Genomic DNA, 24,846 nt, shown 5'->3' on the forward strand with positions numbered 1-24,846 from the left:
CCTGATGTTTGAAACATGCAAGAAGAAAAGATCAACCAACCAAACAAACATCAGCAACATGCCTTCTTCTTAATTTGCAAATTTGAAAAATTATACAGTCTATATAATTCTTCCCCCCACCCCCACCCCCCTCACCACCTCCCTTCTTGAGCACCATCTGCAGTATTTCAAGCATTAAAAATGACATTTAGTGCCATAGGAGGACTTACATAATTTGTGTTGAATTTCCCTGAGAGTACTACAAATGGCTTATAATGATACATTTGATCAAGTTAATTCTTACAGTCTTCTAAGTCTGGCACCACAGGGAAAAATCTCTAATGTTACCTTGGTTTTGTAGTAGTTCACAGAATCATAGATACAAAGAATCATAGAATGCCTTACGTCAGAATGTATCTTAAAGTCCAGTTCCAACCTTTCTGCCATGGGCAGGGTTGCCCCCACGCTGCTCAGGGTTCCAACAAACCTCATCTTCAGCACCTCCAGGTATGAGCTATTCACTTCTCTGAGCAGCTTGTGCCAATGACTCTCAGTAAAGTATTTCTTCCTAACATCAAGTCTTAATTAATTAAATCTCCCGTCTTTTGGTTTAAAGACATAACCTCTTGCCCTATCACTATCTACCCATGTAAAAAGACAGTTCTCCTTCTGATTATAAGATCCCTTCACATACTGGAAGGCCATAATGAAGTCACCCTAGAGCTTTTCCCTCTCTAAGTCCAGCTGCCTCAAACTTAAGTTAGAGGGGAAAAGGGAAGAAAGAGAACGAGAAAGAGAGAAAGAGAAAGAAGGAAGAAAGAAAGGAAAGAAGGGAGTAAAGGAGGGAGGTAGGGATGAAGGAAAACTTTAAAACACATTTGGTCTAATATTTCTATCAAAAAAATCTAAATCTATTCTTTGTCCTGGCTTGTCTACTATGGAGTAACATCTCAAAAAGCAAAGTCATGAATCTAACAGATATGTACTACTCATTAACTTCCCATGTGGATGCATTCTTGCAGCAGTGAGCCAGATCTGCTGTACTAAACTGATTATCTACCTATACTTTGTAATCAACATGCTCACCTGTCTTTCAGTTTCAGTTTTTGTGAATTATCTTGCACTTTTTAATGGACAATAACAATCATTTGGATAATCCTTGAGATTTAGCTGACAGACAGTGATATAGACATTGCTTTCCATTAATTTCTTCTCATCTCTAGGGAGATTCCTGCTGTCCATAAAATATTAATATCTTCTTAAACAAGATTATTACCTGAGGTTGTGAAAACACTTCTCTATTATCCTAGCAGGACACAGGGTTAGGTCTTAAACAGACCGTATCCTTTATATGTGAAATACATTTATGTGCTGTGGAATTTAGATTTTTAAAAATACTCTTCTTGAACTGGAAGGTATTACACTTTTCTATGCTAAATAGAGAATGAGTATATTAATTGATTATTGAGAAGTATTGCATGGTAAAAAGAGTGAACAGTATGATAAGACTCTTGGAGAGAAACAAAGATCATCTTATAACAAAAACAAACAAACAAAAAAAGTTGATGCTTATGCTAAATGTTTGCATTGTGCTTATAATAATTCAGTTTAATTAGCAGTTGTTAATTCTGCTTTCAAGTAGAGCTATACGCTGGCAATGGTAATAGTTATGTTAATGTAATTGATACTGATATTGGTATGACTATAACACAACTCAGATAATTCATTCATTAACTGAAACTCCTTTTTCCAGTATCTACATTGAAGCCAATCCTTCACCTGAGCTTACAAAGTTCTATTCTCTTGCCTTAACTGTATACCTCTCTACACTTTAAATAACAGAATTATGAATACAAAGTTCTTGGTGATAATGGGGATTAGAATTCATGTAAAATGCTTATTGTATTCACATTGTTTGATAACATCCACAGTGTACTAGATGTTTCCTAAAACACACAGAAGACATGAAATGTTTTATGAAATTCTCTGAATGTGATAATAAACAATTTAAAGTGTTTAATAACTTCTGTTTCTTAGGTTATGAAAAAGTTATATACAACGTAGGAATTTGTCATGGAAAATACATTGTTGAAACATAAAATAATTATGTTATATACAATTAAGCTGAGCAGCACAAAGTTTTCCTTGTGATACACTCACACTGACAAAAAAATAATACTATTCAACATTTTATTACACATTCATAGAAAATAAGCAGGAGAGAAACAAGCTTGATCTTCAAAATGGGTTCTCCCGTTTCAAGTCAAGCTGCACCTCTTACCCACACTTTCTTCAGTTCAGTAAGCATCCTATATTAAGACCCATGCAAAGTGATTACTTCTGATACCACAGAGATATTAGTGAATATGTGAGGTTGAATGCACTGCATTCATACTACGCACAATTACTGAAACAAATTTTAATCTGTGAAAAAATGCTTTTGGTAAAAACATTAAAAAAAAATAAATTTCACCAGAGTCTGTTACTTAAATCTACCCCAAAGCTTGTATGAATTGGCTCAGTTCTACATTGACAAACATTTAAATTAATGTATTGCTTGGCTGTAAAATGAGAATATCATAGCCATTAAAAGAGATTGAATTAAGGTCTAAGTGTTCTAGTGAGCTATGAGTGTCATTTTCAGCACATAAGTAAGAATTGTGTAAAGCAAAATGCTTTGACTAAGTACTTTAGTACTTAACCTGTATGTGTGTTATTATTATGAAAAAGAGAATATTAATGAAATTGATTTAATTGATATGAACTATTCCCTTTTCCCTTTTTCTTTCTTTCTTTCTTTCTTTCTTTCTTTCTTTCTTTCTTTCTTTCTTTCTTTCTTTCTTTCTTTCTTTCTTTCTTTCTTTCTTTCTTTCTTTCTTTCTTTCTTTCTTTCTTTCTTTCTTTCTTTCTTTCTCTCTCTCTCTTTCTCTCTTTCTCTCTCTCTCTCTTTCTCTCTTTCTCTCTTTCTTTCTCTTTCTCTTTCTTTCTCTCTTTCTTTTTCTCTTTCTTTCTTTCTTTCTTTCTTTCTTTCTTTCTTTCTTTCTTTCTTTCTTTCTTTCTTTCTTTCTTTCTTTCTTTCTTTCTTTCTTTCTTTCTTTCTTTCTTTTTTTTCTTTATTTAAACTGTATGTCTAAGTGGCACAAAACAGTTACATTTGAAATGCTAAAACAGAATTATTAGAAAACACTACACAATTTTATAATCTATTTCTTCTAATATATTCCCCATGAAAACATATCCTTAGTACTGGTTTTGTTTATAATGCACCCGTTTTTCCATTTTATCAGAGAATGGTTTCTCACTGATGCATTTTCTTCAGTCAGCAAGTTACATGGCATAACATAATTTGTTGATTTTCAATTAATTAAAATTGTTCTGGAAAAGGATGAAACTTGCATTTCCTACATTGTTTAAAGAAAGTTTTCCCCTACTCATGTCATTTGCAGTAGATCCCACAATCACACAAGGCAGCTGTGAAGACGCAGTGCAAGGAGGACTGTGTAAGGACTATGTATGCCTTTGTATGATATCAACCCCATGGAGTTTGAGAAAAGCAAATAACTTCAGACATAAATACCTCATGGAAGCATTTTAAAATCTTCAAATAATTGCAGGTTATATGAGAATGAGTGATTTGGGAGAAAAGAAAGATCAATAAAGAAGCTGAAGACTGATGATATTTAATAATGTTTTGCTTTAGTTTCTCTAAAACCTGCTTGCAAATGTGAAAATTTCTCTCTAATCTCTAAAATAATCAAGCATAAAAGTAATGTACTCACAGAAGTGACTTTATTTCATCTGCAAATAACCTTTGCAGATAACAAAAAAACAAAAACAAAAACAAACAAACAACAACAACAAAAAACAAACAGAAAAAACACCTAATCAGAAGATATCTTAAAGTAGAAAGTTATGTTCTCTAATAGCATCCAAATATGTCTCCAGTGGGAGAAGCTATACCAAGTACAAGGGTTAAACTTAACTTATCCACAGAAAAATAGGCAAGCAACCGTAACCCAACAAGTGGAAGATGTTATCATCAGTATTTAAAACTCAATTGTTTTGAAAGTTTTTTAAAAAAACTCTGATCACTACTAGCATATGATGAGTAACCACAAGCACAGAATGTCAGTGATTCTCTTCAGTGGTTTTTCAAGTATGGAAACTATATAAAACATTCATGTATTTTCATACATATTTATAAACAGGTTATCTACTTTTCACAGTAATAATTTAGGCTACAAGGGTAAAAATAAACTTCACAGTACTTTCCTCTCTTCTGCTGTCTTTTCCAAATGAAATGACACTCCTTTACAAATGAAAATGACTGAAAACTGTACTGTCAAGCTCACTGGTGTGCATGAATACATAAAAAACATGTACTTGCTTAAATATACTAAGCTTTTTCAGTCAATCATAGACTTCAGTAATCAACTGATTTTACACATGTCTAAGATGCTGAAGACATTCAAGAAAAAACAAGCATAATGCAGAAAGAAACAGTGTTGTAGCTAGGGTCAGTCTGCCCTCTCTGGGCTTCCTGTGCTTCAGTGATATTTTCTAAAATAGTATAATAATAAATAAGTACATAGAATAGCATTATTACTGTTTGTAAGTATGCGTTCATTTCAGATCCCTAGGAGAAATACATTATTTTCATGACTTTTTTTGGTACTTTCTTGTGACAATCTTATTTCATAGACATGAACATCAGTTATTACTGCAAACAGTTTCCATGGCAAGATATCACTTTAAGCAGATGCTATTTAGTGCTTAAGCAGCTATTGAAAGCAGACATGAATATCAACATTTCCATAGATCAAGTAGTCAAGACTGCTTATTGTACTGATGACTTTATGACCTTAGTTGTGATTTTCATTTTTTTTTTTTCTCTTTGACATGTCAGACTACAGTTTGAGATTCTTTTTTTGACTAAGTTGAGAGACCCTAGAATCCACAAATTAGCTGAACTTGATAAGAACCTTGTGTTTGTTGCTGCCATTTTACTGCTTTGAGAACAAAGTAGTTCTTCCAGAAAAATTCAGAAATCTATAGATACTATGATACCATCTCAATCTAGTGACATTTATACACAGAATTTTTACTTTTAGAGATATAAACTACCTGTAAGTATAATGCTTGGCTGAACAGATTACTGACTCAATAACCATCACATATATTATCTAGAAGGTCTTGGAAACAAACCCATAAAGACTAAAGTATTTTATTTAAAGTGTTGGAACTTCAGAGGATGGTTGTTGAATTTTTCAGTGACACAGCAGTATTTTATCAGAAGAATAATCATAGACTCATAGAATCATAGAATTACTCAGGTTGGAAAAGACCTTGAAGATCATCAAGTCCAACTGCAGCCTAACCAGTAGCCTATCTCTTAAAAAACAACCACGAAACAACACCACAACAACAAACCTCTGCTAAATCATATCCCCCAGTACCACATCCAAACGGCTCTTAAACACATCCAGGGATGGTGATTCAACCACCTCCTTGGGGAGCCCATTCCAGTACCTAACCACCCTTTCTGTAAAGAAGTTCTTTCTAATATCCAACCTAAACTTGCCCTGGCGCAATATTACAGATCATTTAAATAAGTAAACATGCAAACTATAAATACATAAAAGTTCGAGGAAACTCACAGGTCATATTGGCTTTTGCTGTTATTCACCTCTTTAATGAAAGAAAAGAATTCAAACTACACAGAATATCTTTCAGGTTTAGCTTTTATTTTCCAAATATAAGGAAGATTAGGAAGATTGCCCTTTACATATCAAAAAGATTTATGACTAAAGCTCTTGTTCTGCACTCTGACTTTGTCTGTGCTCTTTCCAGTGCTGCTAAAGAATCCTATTACTGACTGGTTTATAAAATGGGAATTTAAAGACGGACTTTTCCCTTTGTGTACATATAATTCTCAGTGAAATAAAAAATGACATGTAAGAAATACAGGATTAAGTCTGTCTTTTTTCTGAAATCTAGTTAAAAGAATCTGGAATTGCATAGTGTTATCCTAAATGTCTCCTGTGGTTCAGTTCTAAAAGAGCACAAGAAGCCTGATATGATATGTCATGAAAACTTATTTTAAAATATATGTTTTTAATATTTTACATCCACAAAACACTGTGAATAGAAAATGATTAAACTCATCTTGAATTGAGGAAAATCTAGGAGCAAACGTAGCATGTGTCAGATTAGCAGAATATATAATGTAGGAGCAAGGAAGCATGTTGCAATTCATTATAAATACTTTGTGAGATGTTTATCATACTTATACTTTGATATCTGTTCATTTTTTAAAATTCTCTCTCTCCAAATAATTTGTTCTCTATTGTGTGTTAATTCATTGTAGTTCTGTCTAACTACACTAAGAATTTCAAAAGCATGCTATCACATACTATAGTACTGCCAAGCTGGAACCACTGTCTTCAATTGCTATTTAATTATATTAAGATGAAATCCTATATTTTACTTCTCCACACATTTTTGTTTGTTTGTTTATTTCTTACGGAAAAAAAAATCTTTATTGACTTGATTGATTCTAATCTTAGAATTTTGTATTGGGTTTATGTGGCAAGTTTATGGTAGTGAGATGCTAGTGAGGGGTGGCTTCTGTGAGGAATTCAGAAGTTGTTTCAGGTGAGAACAGAGCCAAATCCAGATAACTCAAAAGGGACAGACTACAGACTGAGACAGTCAATTTGTTCAGCACTGTCTGTTTTAGTATAATTTCACTGGCTTTACTGGGGAGGTAATCTTTGAATTTCTGTAATTGGGAGATGTCTGCCTGTGATATACAATATAACTTCTTTGAAACCTCATCAGAAAATATATTTCTGTGCCAGATAGATCTTTGAATTCCTTTATCTTTCACTTTGCATTCAGCACTCACAGATTTTTAAGAATACAGCTTCCAAATAAAATTTACATATAATAAAATACTTAATTTTACTGCATACTGCAGATATGAACTGAACAACTGCATATTACATAGCAGTATTTGTTTTTCTTCTAGTGTGGCTGTAGAGGAAAAAAACTAAAACAATAAGTACCCCCTAAAGTCTATTATATAAAGTAATATAATTCATGAATCTCCTTGTCAGAGATAGACTTACATGGTGTATGAAAATTGATAATTTAACTCGCAGCATGTTTATTTTTCATAAAATTGACCCAGTTATCACCACTAGCAAAACTGCTTTTAAATCCTACTTCTTGACATTCAAATTCAGAAAGATATTTAAAAGCAACCAAAAAGTACATATTAGTTGTATCACTCTTGAAGTCACAAAACCTAGTTGTTTGTTTTTTGTATTTTTTTTTAAATTCCTTTTGCTGTACTCAAGAATAAATCATTGTGTCATAGAATGATAGAATCATATAAGGTTGGAATAATCTAGTCCAACCACCAGTGTGTGACCTGTGACCACCTGTGACCACTATACACCATGCCATTCAGTGTGATTTCTACATGTTTCTTGGAAACCTCCAGGGATGATGACTTCACCAGAGCCCTGGGCAGCCTATTCCAATATGTCAACACTCTTTTTGAGAATAATTTTACCTGATATCCAGCCTTAGCCTTCTCTGAAATGACTTAAAGCTGTGAGTTCTTGTCCTTTCAGGAAGTTACCTGTCAACTCCCACCTTACTACAGCCTCCTTTTTCATAAAGCTTTAAAAAGTGACAAGGTCTCCCCTGAGCCTCCTTTTCTTTAGACTAAGGAATCCTAGTTCCCCTAGCCACTCATAACTCATAACGTCACTCATAAGACTCGTGCTCCAGACCCTTCATCAGATTCATGGTCCTTTTCTGGGAATAATGCAGCGCCTCAGTGTTGATGTAGAAGGGGCCCAAAACTAAACATATTACTCAAGGCATGGTCTCAATAGGACCACATATAGAGGGATGATCACCTACCTTGTCCTGACATTATTTTTGAAAGAAGGATGCCATTGGCCCTCTCAAGCCACCTGGGCACACTGCTGGCTTATGTTCAGCTGGCTGCCCACAGTCACCCCCAGATCCTTTATCTCTGTACAGACTTCCAACCACGCTGTTCCAAGCCTGTAGCAATGCATGGAGTTTTTGTAACTGAAATGCAGAACTAGGCACTCGTTTTTCTTAAAGCATATACAATTGGACCCATCCAGACCTTTCTGCGTAGACTTCCTATCTTCATGCAGACTGACACTACCTCCCAACTTGATGTCCTCTGTAAACTTACTGAAGTTGTAGACTGAAATTCATACTGGAATAATGAAATCATACCAAATGTGTATGCACATAATACTCAAATAATAACAATTAAGCCAAGATTTCATAACCTAGACTTTCTTCCTAGACAAAAGCCTATTGGTAATATTTGGAAGCTGCTTTATACTGCATATTTAGAGAGGGTATGCCATTTTTAGAAATTCTTTCAGCAGATATACGAACAGTTTTATAGATTGATCTCATGCAATGTAGTCTCAGAAATTTCTACAGTGCTAAGATATAAAAATTATTATGAGTAACTGCTACTATGATTCTTAAAGCACTGACGTTCTGTCAAAACATCAACATAGTAGGAAAATGTTCTTGCAAATGATATTGAATCCTCAGGAAAGTGAATTTATAGAAAGTTTACTACTATTCTATCTTTCAGTAACTATTTTTTTTGCCATTTTTTGATACTTAGGAAAATCTAGCCAAAAGTTCTAGTGAGAATTTTTCTCAAGTGTTATATTTTCTCCTGGTGCCATGCTGTGGCTTTGTTGCTACACTGCAGCTAATGTGGAAACGTAACACCAGCAAATAATAAATACAATAATAAAAAGAAAATAGATTAGTTTGTCTTCAAGCAGGGTATAAGTGTACTAAGATAACTGTAAAAAAAAAAAAAAAAAAAAAAAGTGTGTTTTACAGTACAGTTATGATGCAGACAGATTTCTCCAAAGGATTAAACAGTTGGTTTTTTTTTTTTGTTAAAAAAAAAAAGAAAAAAAAAAAAGATTCAGAGGATTTTAATATTAAAAAATTTATTTGCTGTAGAATTTTGTCCCTGAAATGAACCCTTTTTGGATACTGAAGAATGTGAAACATTCTTTCATATTTTCATAATATTTAAGGCCTTGGATATCAAGAAACCAAGTGGTTGTTGGGTTTGAGGGGAGAAAGACAGGTGTGAAAAGAATGGAAGTTTTCTACTCCATAACCAATGGAAGTTTTCTACTCCATAACCTTGGAGATTCTTTCATTTATTTTGTAGCTTTTTAGGTGAATTGCTAATTTATTTTGGATTTTTTTTAATTTTTTTATTTTTTTCAAAAATACCTACAACAGTGTAAATGTTTATCCCAGAGACTTAATCAGACACATATTTGCACAATTTTTAACACTTGTTTTATACTCAGGGCATTTTTTAATTTACATATTTGCAACGTTTGTTTGCAGGTGAAGACCAGCTCACATGTTCTTTACTGCACATTTAACACAATCAGATCAACTGCATTCAATGATTGCAAACAGCATTCTCAATTATCTTAAATTAAATCAAACTTCATGAAAAATTACTGTAAAAAATACCTCTTGTTTAGAGAAATATATGTACCTTAATGTTATATCACTAACAGCAACCTTTGTTCATTTTAACATAAAACTTTTCCCTTCCACAGCCCTTTCATCATCTTAAAATATATCACAATTATATCTATATTTTATCAGAAGTACAATTTTGACTTTAAAATTTCCTCATCTGACACACAATTTGATAAAGAGTGCACAGTCATCACTACTTTTATTTTTAATTCTCTCATTCTTCACCTACTGGATAGTAAGAAAAACTGTTGAAGTGGTTTGTATACTTTCTTGAAAACAGCTCTAATTTGTTAGGAGCTCCCTCTAAAATAAACTACGTTTATTCTTCTTTCTCACAGAGAACTAATAGTAGTCTATACTGGAGGGCAAATGTTTCTAGAGAGTTTATGATAAAAAAGAAAATAATAATTTAATCCATTATCAATAAATTGATTGTTTTGGAAAAAAAGAAAAAACAAAAACAAAACAAAACAAAATCATCATGGAATATATCTCTAGCTTGCATAATTTTTCTGTATCCTCATTCTCATACATATATAGGTCTTCCCTAAAGGTCAGTGAAGGACAGTTCACAAAAGGCTGTCATGACTGACTCATTTAAAACATGAGAATGGTACTTACTATATGTATGTAAGTATTGTATTATTGTCTTGAGGGAGATCACGTAGCAGGTGTGGGATGACCAGGGAAACAGGTCTAGCCAGCATTGGGTTTGTGAAGGGCAGGTCCTGCTTGACCAACCTGATCTCCTTCTATGATTCTGTGACCTGTCTGGTTGATGAAGGAAAGGCTGTTGATGTGGTCTACTTAGACTTCAGCAAAGCCTTTGACACTGTCTCCCATGCTATTCTCCTGCAGAAGCTGGCAGCCCGTGGCTTGGATGGGTACACTCTTGACTGGGTAAGGAGCTGGCTGAAGGGCTGGGCCCAGAGAGTGGTGGTGAATTGAGTTAAATCCAGTTGGAGACTGGTCATGAGTGGTGCTCCCCAGGAGTCGGTGCTGGGGCCTGCCCTCTTCAACATCTTTATTGATGACCTGGATGAGGGCATTGAGTGTACCCTCACTAAGTTTGCAGGTGACACCAAATTGGCGGGGAGTGTCGATCTGCCTGAGGGTAGCGAGTCCCTACAGAGGGATCTGGAAAGGCTGGAGAGCTGGGCCAAGGCCAATGGGATGAGGTTCGACGAGGCCAAATGCCAAGTCCTGCACTTCAACCACAACAACCCCAGGTAGCACTATAGGCTTGGGGGGGAGTGGCTGGAGGACTGTGTGGAGAAAATGGACCTGGCTGAACATGAGCCGACAGCATGCCCAGGTGGCCAAGATGGCCAATGGCATCCTGGCTTGCATCAAAAACAGCGTTACTAGCAGGAACAGGGAAGTAATTTTCCCCCAGTACTTGGCACTGGTGAGGCTGTACTGTGTCCAGTTTTGGGCCCCTCACTGCAAGAAAGACATTGAGGCCCTGGAAAGTGTTCAGAGGAAGGCTACGAAGCTGGTGAGGGGTCTGGAGCACAGTCCATTCTGTTATTCTACGAAGTATGAGAGCCAGTGTTATCAGGACAATAAACAAAGCAAGTATTAGGATTTATGCAGTTTATTCAGCCTTACTCAGTATTTTTGAATTTCCAAATTAAAAACTTATTCAAAAACTCTATTTCACAAGAAAATATTAAATTGGCCTATATAGCAAAATATAAACTGCTGAAGCGACAACTACAAAAAAATGTAAAAAATCTGTTAATGCTTTTTGAATTTTGATTTTTTAAATCTTATAACATTTCGATTTGTTATCCCACTTTATGAAAAAAATAATACAAAATCATATTGTTTTCCTTGAAAACTTAATTCTGATCTTTCCTACTTCAACAGAAATGAAATCTAGCTTTGCTGTTGTTTTTAAAAATCACTTCAAAATAGTAAACAAGATAATTATTGATTGAAAGTATTCTTACTGTATTTTCATTATATGTTATATTTTTAGTATATGAATTTAATCCCTAATAATTTTGTTTGACATCTTGATAGTAAATATTTTTCATATTTCTTGGTAAGCAGTTCCAGCTTCCAAAAGCTAAAATCAGAGCTTGTCTCAACACTGGGTTCTCACTGAAAGCACAATAAAAATACAGATCCAAATGCTGTATATCTATACTAATACTGTCTGATACTTCATGTTATTTTATGTAATTAATGAAGACAAATATTCTCCAAAACCAGCAGGCTTTGGAAATGTTTGTTCCTTTGCTTTCTATTATAGAATGGCAATAGAGCTCTAGTTATTGTGAAGTTTCATTATACATTGATATTTCTTATCTTTTAAAATTGCTACAAAACTTGTAGCAACAACTGCAGTTATCTCTCTGAAATTAAATAACAAAAGGAATTATTTTGTAACTGTACATATTATTTTATTTCAAAATGATTTAATGACAAACTGGAACATAGGAAAAAAAAATGAGTCAATCTTCTCCACAGTGTAGAATACAAAAGGAGTACTGTGGCATAAACCAGTGATACTGTTAATTAATTCTTGCTTATTTAATAGTTTTTGAGGAGAAATTAACCCTACTCCTCTGCCCTGCCACTGAATCTGATATTTACCACTAGGTCAATATCTATCATAGTTAAAATATTTGAGGGTAACTAATATAAAATGTGAATGTGATGAAAATTCAACAATTAGAATTGTGGAAACTAGGTGATTTTTAAGGTTTCTTCCACCCCAGGCTGTTCTATAGGTTTATGATTCTGTGATTTTGAGGAGACTAACAAAGATCATGAAATCCAATTGCCTGATTGTTTAAGGGCTAATTGAAAGTACACTGCAGAAGCCATTATCCAAACGCTTCTTGAGCAATGACAGGCATTGTGCATTAACCATCTCTTTAGGTGATTAATGGGAATATTTTTTATCCCCTCACAAAAATAATCCACAAACTTAATCAGATCTCCACAATAGGTTCTTTATAGTATTGTCTTAGACATGAAACCACCCACTGAAGGACTGTAGTATGTTGATCTAACCCAAAGAAGTGTCCCCGTAAATAGATTCCTTTCTAGACTGTAAAAAATGTTTTAACTTTTCCATTCTAGAAGACATTTTCAGTTAGAGGGGGCTGTCTTATAGTTAAAGGACTAAATGTTCCCACTTTCTCACTCCAAATACCACAAGAAACTGTTCAGAGACCAGTTTAGAACCACTGCTTGTAAAGTTTTGAGAATTACATCATCTTCTTAAAGGGCACCAGCTGTTATTTTTTTCTCAGTGGACCATCTGCAGTAGTGGACAGCCAGAATGCAGCAAGTTCTAAGAAAAGAGACTAAAGAATACATGTTTTTTGAAGATTTACACATCACTACCTCTTAGTATCCCTGTGTGGTTCCACATGTCCTAGCCATGAGCTAACAGCTACAAAAAATTTGAGTTCTTCATAGCTCAAATAGCTATGAACCTTTCAAGTTCAGCACATGATTTGTAATCATGGAAGAATAGATGATCAATGTAAAAATATCTTTGAGACATCTGATAAAATTGAATTTATTTGTAATTATTTCTGTGGCTTATTCTTTATTAATGTAGCATGGGAGTGATTTAACTGGGATCTGGCTCAGCTAAGGCAACACTAGAATACAGTCTTGTTATTACAAAACAACATGGAACTTTCTTCATCCAAATTTTAGAAATACTTCCAAGTGAAATAAAAAGAAGTCTGTAGGAGACAGACGTTCTTCTGGAGAATGTGAGACAGCCCAAGGGTTATTCAAAGGGAATATAAGGAATCACAGAGAAGACTCAATGCAATTTGTGCATACTAAGAAGAGAAATCACTCTCCTGGGATAGAACAGGCAAGCAAATGGAAAAATCAGATGTACAGTTGCAGTTCCCGTATTTAGCTTTCCTGAATATTTCTTCTGTGTGCAGCAGAATGTGCTATACAACATGGAGAAAAAAAAAAAAAAAAAAGAAAAAAAAAAAAAGAAAAAAAAAAAGAGGGAAAGAAACCAAATAAATGATGAATGAAAAGCTGAACATGAGCCACCAGTGTGCTCTTGCAGCTCAGAAGGCCAATGGTGGCTTTGGCTCCATCAGAAGAGGAATGGAAAGCAGGGAGGTGGAGGTAATTGTCCCTTTCGACTCTGCCCTTGTGAATCCCCATGTGGGTCACTGCATCCAGGTATGGGGCCCTCAACAAAGGAAGGATGTGGATCTGTTGGAGAGGGTTTAGAGGAGGGCCACAAAGATGGTCAGATGTCTAAAGCGCTTTCACTATCAAGACAGGCTGAGGGAGATGGGCTTGTTCAGTCAGGAGAAGATCTCATTGCAGCCTTACAGTATTTAAAAGAGGATTATAAACAGGAGGGCAATCAACTTTTTACCTGCAGAGATAGTGACAGGACAAGGAGGAGTGATTTTAAGCTCAAGGAGGGAAGGCTTAAGTTAGAAATCAGGGGGAAGGTCTTTACAGAGAGAGTGGTAAGGAGATGGAACAGATTGCTAAGAGAACCTGTGGATGCTCTATCCCTGGAGTTGTTCAAGTGCAGGTTAAATGGAGCCCTGGGCAACCCAGTCTAGTACCAGATCATAGAATCACAGAATCACAAGTTTGGAAAGGACCTACAAGATCATCTAGTCTAACTGCGCTCCCATCACCATTCCTAGCACAAGCTAACAAACCATGTATCGTATCATCATAGTATCATAGTATTGTGCTAGTTGGAAGGGACCCTAGAGATCATCGAGTCCAACTCCCGGGATTCGAGCCTTTCTGTGTAGCAAAGCAGCGCTTCTACCACTTGCGCCACAGGGGGGATTCGAACCCCAGGCCTCCGGTGCTGCAAGCAGCACTTTACACCACTGCGCCACTGGGGGCACACCGGTATCGTAGCTCCTTATCCAGACACCTCTTGAACACTGACAGGGATGGTGATTCCAACACATCCTTAGGCAAGCCATTCCAGTGACTGACCACTCTCTGAGAGAAAAAGTTTTTCCTTATGTCTAATTTAAATCTCTCCTGTCACAACATGTTACCGTTTCCTCGGGCCCTGTTTGGTGCCTGGGAGAAGAGGCCAAAGCCCTCCACATCACAATCTCCCTTCAGGAAGTTGTAGAGTGCAATGAAGTCTCCCCTGAGCCTCCTCTTCTCAAGACTAAACAATCCCAGTTCCCTCAGCCACTCCTCATAAGACTTGTGCTCAAGACACCTCACCTGTTTCACTTATCTGGACACACTCCAAGGGCCTCAATGATTTTCTTGTAGTGAGGGGCCCAAAACTTATACAAAACAATACTTGAGGTGCAGCCTCACCAGTGCTGAGTACAGGGGGATGATTACCTCTCTGCTTGTGCTGGTCACACTATTTCTAATGCAGACCAGGATGCCTTTGGCTGTCTTGGCCATCTGGGCAATCTGTGGGCTCATGTTCAGCCAAGCATCTACCAACACCCCCAAGTCTTGGGTGTCTAATAATGCAGTCTTTACAAATAATGTTAAAATGTCTTACTATCTGGAACTCTTTGGTTTTCCAGTGATAAACACATAAATCGTGCCTTGATGTGGAGGAAATAAAAACACTATGCACACTTGAAAGATACATTCATGTTAGTGAATAGAAACAAATTATAAAATAAATATTTCATTGTCACCTTCATTGCTGTTATCTTAAAATCAATTTTTAATTTCATTTGCTAGCGTACATAATGTAATGTGTCATTTAACATAGTAAACCACACCTGTTTAACAGAATAGAGCACAACGTAACATAGAACATTGAAGCAAAACTGCTTATGAATTTGGACATAAAGTTATTTTTTTTTAATGAAAATGAAATCTGAATATGAGTGCAATAATTGTCAGTAGAATCAGTTTTATTTTACATTGAAACAAATTAGGTGCATTACTTTTGGAGAGACCTATGTAATTATTAGAACGTACTTTGAAATGGCAAAATAGTGAAAGTAAGAATTTGACTCTGAGAATAATGTAGTATATGAAAATATAGCCAATGTGCAGAAAAGTAAGTGAAATTGAATTCTGTACAAGGCTACATCAAAGTGTATAATTCAGTGCTACATATATGACATAGTTTACAAATATCTTAATTTTAAATTTTATTTCTTTGTCTATTTTTAAAATATATTTTTGATGGAGCATTTACACAGGTATACAAACTATATTTAAGAAGTTCAAGTGTAAATTGCTGTTAAGCACAAACAGGAAAAAATGTCTGACAGCCTGGAAAGTAGGCCTGGACAAAGGATATCCTTTAAGTGTGGATGAGTAATGTAGGCATCCTGAAAATAATAGAGATAAAAATGAAACAACAAATTGAGGAATCTCCTAGAAAAGCCAGAATTTATGTGGAAACTAAAATTTTGACAATAGCAGTAGCTATTTATGAACAATAAACTACAGAAGATATTAATATGGTTCCATAGACTGCAGTCTCAAAGAAAGCATCATGACATACACAGACAAAGTGTAATTTTGTCAAAAAGTTCATTATTCCATGATACTGCGTGCTTCATAAATTCAGTAAATATTTGGATGAACAGTTGTGCCAAGCAGAGAACCTAGTATATGCATTTGCATATAGTTACTGATGTTGGCATTGGTTGGTTTCACCAAAAACAACACAAATACATTTTTGCCTTGAGATGTATGGTTTATTTTTACCTTCTCTCTTTTGGATAAGGAGTTGGATATAGGAACTGTGGCAGAGGGGCATCCACAGATCCACTGACTTAAATGATCAGAACTTCAAAAAATCAGGCCACACAATTTAGATTGATCAAATAAATATTTAATTATAAACATGCAAGCTAAAATATTGAATGAATAACTTTTCAATGTGATGATTTGTGTTCAATAGATCAACCTTTCTGTAGTTATTTCAAGAAGGGCTAGACAGGACAGATCTAATAAATGTAGAATCTCTTTCAAGAATTTAAAATGAAACCAACAGATATGTACAAGAAAACAACACCACTCTAAAACTTGCTGAAAGAAATGATCCATTCACATGTCAGTTTTTAAAGTCCAGCTATCTTCCATTCCAGACAAACTAGGAACTGCTTTGAGGTGGATAATAGTGGAAATTATAGATAATGAATTTTTGAGCGTGTTGAGATATATAAATCATATTATAAAAAATGGGCTACATGTAAAACAAATTAATGCAAAAATTACAGCAAACTGTGATGATAGAACAGTTTTTAAGCACTGCATCTTTTCAGAAGATGTAAGATAGTTTGTCTGATGATAGCTCAACAAATAAACTAGATATTAATGCTTCGGTATTGATCATACAATATGATTGATAATACTGATCCAGTGGTCAGTGTTATATTTACATCATGACATCAAGACTAGTAAATGCTAAAATGAAAGCATGGATTCTTTGTATCTGTAAAAAAGCACAAAATAAAGTTATTATGTATATTCAACAACTGGAAAAACTTGCCTGTATCAATGGGCAGTTCAGTCTCTATCACAAGAGTTAAAAACAGTTCCAGGTAAATTATTTTCCCATAACCTATGAAGTCAACACAATAATGAACTACTAAAGAAAAGACTATTCTGACATTATTTTCTACAGCCTACTCAGTGTGAGCAATAATTTTCCTCTTTACTGTTTCTTTGGAAATAAACAGCAGATCCAAATGAAAAGTTCAGCTTCTGTTTTACAGAGTTTAATAGCTTTTGATTGCTGATGCACACACTTTGTTCATCGTAACTTAAACAAAGGAGACAGATTTCTACCTGAAGAAGCATGTCTGTCAAATGTGTGGTTAGCATGGTGTTTTTCATAAAGTTATGTTATGGATGGCTAACACACTGACTAATGGATTTTAAGGACAAATAAGCAGTTTTGAAGGATAAGTACTCTTTCTAATTTATCAACCAAAACAACTGAAAAGATTTTTTTCCTTCTGCAAATATATGCACATTTATTTAGGGCCAATATATCAATACATGACAACAGCTGCTGAAAGTAGTCTAGCATTAAATTAAATACGTTTCATAACCTGCTCACTTTAAATGTGTTATATTATGTATGCAATATCATACGGTGACACTACCTAAATGACAATCATAAAGTCCTGTGCAAAAGTCAAAAAGCCTGTTTGTTTAATGCTCTAAAATAACTATAGATTACTTAAACAAATTAATTATTTGAAAATACTGTAGTCTTGTGTAGCTGCTTTAGAACTTTGATTGTCATTTATTTATTTATTTATTTTCAAGGGTAAGAAAAAAATCTTCTTGATTCTCTGTCAGAAAAATAACAATGAATAGGTATGGTATTTTTGATATATGCTACATGACAAAAAAATAGAAAACTCTTTTCTTGCAAGACTTACAGTTCTACAACATACAGTATCTATATTCACTGTTGAAAAATATTACTGCCTAGTTTAAATTTCATATGCAATGTCATTACTGCTTCTCCTAGTCACTGTGTGCAACCTATTCTTTTTGGAACAGGACATCACAGGCGGATATTGGTGCTATGGAGGTAGAGGTTGACAATTCACACCAATATTTCATTACATTTTGTTGCTGTGTAACAGATCACAGCTGAGGGGCAGTCTGACAAAATGGTGTCTGACATGGAAGCAGAAGTATGTTACTGAATTCCCCCATACAGAAAAAAATGGCTTCCACTGACACTTCTCAACACTTACTGAACATTTCTGGAGACAAAACTATGGATGTGAGCAGAGCAAGGAAGCAGGTGATCCTTTTCAGCAGTGGAAGCAGCAACAGTGGGTCATTTTTGCTGGTACAGATTTTTAGAAACGTGGAATGCAGTCTCTTGTTCACTGCTGGTGAAAATACATAGCTAATAGTGGTGCCTATGTTGAAGAACAGTGTTTAGTAGTTGAGAACTCACTTTATCAAATAATGGTATTGTGCTTTTTATATCTGTTTTATTTTACACTGAAACAAATGAGATGCATTACTTTCAGAGCCACCTACATAGATAATGTACAGGTTACAGAACTTCCCAGTTCTATTTCATTCAGGGTTTTTCTGTTTCATTCCAGGTACAGCAGTTTAAAAATCAATGAACAGCTGTAATTTTGCAGTTCTTACATAGTAAATCTCTGCTCCCCATAGAAGCTATGGCACATAAATAAAACATCTAGCTGCAAGCTATGATGGGTACAGATTTCTTAGTAATAAAGATAGCAAATACTATTCAACGATGAATAAAACTTCGATAATCTTCACAGTTTTTTTCCTTTCTTTTTCAAAAGGAAAAAGTTCCTCACTTGGTCATTAAAGTTTGTAATTAAACTACTGTATTACCAGTATTTTTATCTGAGAGTTTGACCTGTTTACAAAGACAGAAGGATAATCTAGTCATTCAAAATAATTTAAATTGGGTTTCCTGCTAAATATGTACGTTGCTCTAACTATGTTTTAGTCTATGATTTCAAACACAGATTTGAAACAAATCTGTCAGATTTACCTAGTAATTTGTGAGATATATATTTCATTCTCATAAAGGGATTGGTTGTATGGACTTAGTAAAAGTCCTAGACCATATTTTTTATGTAAGATAAAATAGAGTTTGAATTCAATCCTTGAAAAAAAAAAAAAAAAAAAAAAAGTTCACATGCGATTTTGTATTTTTCACTTATCAAACTGTATTTTCATTTAACAAGTAGCTATCTCCAGCAGTTACTTTTATGAAAGACTTCCATTTCTGTTTTCATTAAAAAGTTGAATACTTACAACAGGTACAGTATGCTGAGAATGTCTACTCTATTGCAATTTGATAGATTTCCAGGAGTTTGTACGCAGGAATAATTACAGCCCACATCAAAAAAACAAATTTGACTAATGTCACAAATCAAACAAAAAAGGAATGTTGTTAAGCAGTACAAAAATTACAATGCCCATGCTAAGAGCACAGTTATTAAAAATAAAAATAAAATAAAAATAATAATAAAGAAAAAGTTATTTTTAAAGGACCATTCTTCCCGACACACTTTTAAACTTATTTGGAAATTCAGGAATGTATTTGTTTTGTGTGTGTGTTACTTCAATGCATTAATGTAACAAATAATATCTAAATGGGAAAATGTCAAAAATTCCATTAAAATGATAAATCTCAGGTATGGTCATATCTTTTAATTAAATCACATAGAAAAAGCAGATCGGAACTTAGTTAACTCTGAGGTAATGCAGTGGAAGTTCCATTGATTAAGCAGGAGATCAAAGAAAGAATGGAAGTGCAATGGTTTGGAAGTTATTTAAAGGCTGTTTTGATTAAAGAATGTTAGCTAATATTGAATTTTATTGTGTTAGAGGCAGCACCCCACTGATAATAAAGCTGGGATATACAGTTAGAATGTCTTTTATAAATTGTATCTTCATTGATTGAATTGATGCAGTTCTGGACTCAGATTTGTACTACAGAGACTTGAGGAAAACACCACCACCACCACCACCACCAACCTTTAATTTTAATTTTATGCAGGGATAAAAAAGATTATATTTAAAGAAAAAATAAGAGTGGGAGGGGGAAGGGGAAGAGAAGGGAAAGGGAAGAGAAGGGAAGGGAAGGGAAGTTGTTCTTCTGTCTTTCAATATCCCACTTTCTTTTTTACATCACTTTCTTTTACAAAATAATGTCAATTTTCCTAAAACTTGTGGAGGAAATTGAGAGTGGAAATTTCTAACTTTATTTTTACTTTTATCCCAAGTGGTATATTTCCCAGAACCTATGTAAATTCTTCTTTCGCTCTTGTCTTTTCTATTTCAGTGTTGACCACTAAATTTAACTGATCTTCTGTCTCAAAATTCCTGCTGTTTCATGAGCTTTGTTACAATTCAACATAATCTATTTCCTACTGATGTTGGAAAACATAATAAGGTCACAGCAGGGAAGTTTTAGCTTCATTAAAGCACATTATTATATAAAATAAAATGATCTAGGGTAAATTGGTTTTGTCCTTGTGGTACAGTTTGCATATATTCACATTAATCTGAGCATATAAAACAGCAATAAACTTGCTAGCCTTATTGTATTACAAATGAGCCTCCTTATCTTTCATTTCACCATAGGAACCTCTAGTGGCAGATGGAGATGTCAATACTTCACATTCCAAGTGATATTTACCTTTGTTGCATCAAAAGATATTAAACTTCACTGCAAGAGCTGGGAAAACAACAACAACAAAAACAACAACAACAAAAAAAGTATAACTAATAATGATATTTATTTTTTTCTTCAAATCGTCTTGAACTCTTTGTTTTTGTCCAGCAAATACAGATTTAATAACGATTTAAAAAAAAAAAAAAAAAAAAAAAGGTAAGAAAGCAAATGAATTGAGACTTTGACTTCAGATTTTAATTTATCACACAAACCTGTAGCAGAGAGACTGTGCATAAAGATTTAAGATAGGAAATAAATAACTATTCTATTAATCTAGTTTAAGTGATATTCAAATTTGACAGAGCAAATTACAAGTTGCAGCAGTAAGGCTTATCAATTTATTACTACTTTCAAGGTTCTCCCTCCTCTTTGCCTTCAGCTGCTGGCAAAGGATAGGCTTTTGCAGTTCAATTTTTCAGTTTAGTTTTGACTGCTTTTAATTAAATTTGATGGCCTGCTTCTGCACCAGTGAAGTTATTGAAGTTGCAAAGCACTTTGCTGTTCTAATGATGACTCCCTTGATGTCTGTTTGTTATTAACTGCTTTTCAAAACTGCTTCTCTCAACTTTCATTTTATAAATATTTAAATAACTGTGAATTTCTATAACATAAATATCTGTGCACGGTGATAGGAATTCTATTGCTTATTTAATAGGTTTTACATCATAATATGATTTTTAAATAAAGTTACATATTATAATGTTAATTGGGAAAGTGTTGTCCCTAAATCACGTTACTTGTAAGTGTCAGCACAAATTGTAGTAATATTTCAAAGCAGCAGTAATCAATGAATTAGCCAGTAGCTATGAACTACTGCTTACGGGGTATATTTTTTTACACGTTAATTATTCAGGGCCACAGACAAATAAGTAAATAATATTTATAAATAATATAAATGAAAATGAAATGTGATCCTTTCATTAGGGTTCTAAAGCATTCATATACCTCCTCAATGTCTTCTGAAACAAATTTCCATTTAAAAAATATTTACCTGGACAAAGAACAGCAGGGAAGGGAAGGAAAAGGAAGGGAAGGGAGTGGAAGAGAGTGAAAAGGAGGGGAGGAGAGGGGAGAGAAAGTTAATTTACCAGAAATTTCCCTAATATGAGAAGAGATACTACTGGTGAAGGATGTAAGAAGCCTAAAATTGTTCAACAGTTAGGACTTAAATTCACAAAAATTAAAACAGTAGCTGACCACTTGGTTAAGGAAGCCTAGCTTTATTTTAATTTAGTTTAATTATCACATATTGCACTAAATCACCTTATAAATCTCCAAACTGGTTAATAAGTAAGTGCTGTTAAAATTAAGTCATTTGATCTATCTCATATGCTCTGTAAATCTTAAATTGCTACTAAGCATAACCAAGTGAAATATGTTTGTCATTTCATGTAATGACATAATTTCAACAAAAGAGTTAAGATGCTGATTGTTACCTCTGCCTCAGCATCACTAATCTTATAACCTCCAAGGCAACAAAAAATTTCAGACGTAAATACCATGAGAGTGTGTAAAACAGTTTTAACCATTATTATTATGAAGCCCTCTTCTCTATTGTTTTCTTCTTATTTGCTCTTTCTTTACTTCTTTTTCCTTCTATTTTTTTCTCTCTATTAATAACAATAATTTTGGAGTATAAAGAAATATTAATTTAAATATTAATTAATCAAGAAGAGATTTAAAATATTATTTATACTAACAATAAATTCTTGACTTTACGAGCAATATGTGTTACCATTTGAACTCTGACAAGATTTTAAAAATACAATCAGTCAACTTAGCAAAGTGGCATTAAGACTGCATATCCATAAGCCAAAGAAGTTGAGGGCTGAGATATGTTTGTACCTCCATGCAGATGACAACTCTTTTTTTTTTTTTTTTTTCCAGAGGAAAACCGCTTTGCAAGATTTGTCAGTCTATGACAGAAATGTAAGCAACATCTATCCACAGCCTTGCCAAATATCACTACATATTTCAGTAGCAGAAGTAACAGCTTATCTCAAGGAAAAGCTTTACATCTCTTAAAAATTACAGGCAAAACAATATATTTTGGCAAAGCATCATCTCAGAAATGTCTGAGCAGTGTTAAATAAAATATTAATATTTGACTTAAGGCAAATATTTTGCACAGTTATCAGTCTGAATGTTTACATTTAATAAGTGAAAGGTGTCTGAAATCAGTATTAAAAATAAAAATAAAAATAAAACCTGAAACCCATATGTAAGAAATACCTTATGACATGTTTAAAAATGAATTATAGACTGCAATCCTGAAACCAAAGTAAGATTACATTAATACTTGCTTCCACTCACACACTGTGCATATTCAATATCAGAGGTTATTGTACTTACCATCATCCTTAAATAATAATAATAATAAAAATGTACCTGTTGCCTATATGCTGCTTATTATTTCAAATTCTAGGATTGATACTACTATCCTATTGAACTGAGCAGTTTCACAATGGGGTGATTCATTATAGATAGACATTTTCATGAATTTTCATGTTGCAGACAACTCTTGAACACTGCCAGGGATAGTGACTCCAACACATCCTAAGGCAAGCCATTCCAGTGACTGACCACTCTCTGAGAGAAAAAGTTTTTTCTAATGTCTAATCTAAATCTCCCCTGGCACAACATGTGACTGTTCCTTGGGCCCTGTTTGTTGCTTGGAAGAAGAGGTCAAAGTCCTCCACATCACAACCTCCCTTCAGGAAGTTGTAGAGTGCAATGAAGTCTCCCCTGAGCCTCCTCTTCTCCAGACTAAACAATCCCAGTTCTCCCAGCCACTCCTCATAAGACCTGTGCTCCAGACCCCTCACCTGTTTCACTCATCTGGACACGCTCCAAGGGCTTCAATGATTTTTTTGTAGTGAGGGCCCCAAAACTTATACAAAACAATAGTACAGGTGCTGAGTACGGGGGGATGATTACCTCTCTGCTTGTGCTGGTCACACTATTTCTAATGCAGACCAGGATGCCATTGGCTGTCTGGGCATCTGTGGCAGTCTGTGGGCTCATGTTCAGCCAAACATCAACCAACACCGCCAGGTTCCTTACCTCTTCACAGTCATCCAGACACTCAGCCCCAAGCCTATAGTGCTGCATGGTGTTACTGTGGCCAGAGTTCAGGACAAGGCACTTGGCCTTGTTGAACCTCACCCCATTCACCTCAGCCCAGCGATCCAGCTTATCTAGATCCCTCTAAAGGGTCTCTCTACCCTCAGGCAGATTGACATGACCTCTCAGCTAGGTGTCATCTGAAAAGTTACTGAGAGTACACTCAATCTCCTCATCTAAGTCATCAGTAAAGATATTAAAGAAGATGAGCCCCAGTACTGACCCCTGGGGAATGCCACTTACAACAGGTGTACCGAACTCCAGAACTGGAGCTTTTCAGACTGAAGGAGGAGAGGTTCAAGGACCTCCTTCAGTCCCCGAAGGAGGACAACAAGATAGCTGAGGAGGGACTTTCTATAAGGGTGTGTAGCCACAGAACTAGGAGAAATGATTTTAAACTGGAAGAGTGTAGATTTAGAGTAGGTATTAAGAAGAGATAAGGAAACCAGAACAAAAACATTCTATAATCAAATAATTTGAAATTGTAATTGTAAAACAAACAGTAAGAGCACTTGTTTCCATTCACTTCATTTTACAAGGATTTATTTGTAGTCAAGATTATAAGTGTTAAGCTTTCACATTTACACATTTTGAAACTGAAATACTTGTGAAATATGTAATTTAGTTTCAGTATTCTGTCAGACAGCCTTCTCAATTTTATTTTATTTTTTTCCTGTAAAAGTCTTTTATGACATTCCAGTGAAGTTTTTGTGAACTGTCTGAAAAGTATGTGATAAATATATAGCAGTGTGAAGGTGAATTCTAGGGTACACTAAGCAGCAGCCTGAAACAGTGTATAGCATGATCACATTCCTGCCTGTATTTCAGTTCATTTCACTTATTTTCAAATACCTCTGTGAAAAGGCTTTTCAAATTCCACATCACAAAGTTGAGCTGCTTTATGTATTTATTTATTTTCACATCTCTATAATCATCAACTCTAGTAATGTGGGATCACATTTTCACATATCAGA

At 34.6% G+C, this 24,846-nt stretch overlaps 1 protein-coding gene across 22 annotated transcripts in view; it reads right to left on the bottom strand.

The window, feature by feature from the left end:
- PTPRD (protein tyrosine phosphatase receptor type D) overlaps positions 1 to 24,846 on the bottom strand; it is a 1,083,558-nt gene that overhangs the window by 765,194 nt on the left and 293,518 nt on the right. Inside the window, exon 5 of one of the 22 annotated variants that reach the window (XM_072359999.1) lies at positions 20,714 to 20,752. The exons of the other annotated variants lie outside the window; for them this stretch is intronic. The gene's annotated coding sequence lies outside the window, so the exon portion shown is untranslated. The remainder of the gene's footprint in view (positions 1 to 20,713; positions 20,753 to 24,846) is intronic. 22 annotated transcript variants of the gene reach the window in all.

This window comes from Excalfactoria chinensis, chromosome Z (assembly GCF_039878825.1).
Source record: "Excalfactoria chinensis isolate bCotChi1 chromosome Z, bCotChi1.hap2, whole genome shotgun sequence".
Classification (NCBI taxonomy): Eukaryota; Metazoa; Chordata; class Aves; order Galliformes; family Phasianidae; genus Excalfactoria; species Excalfactoria chinensis.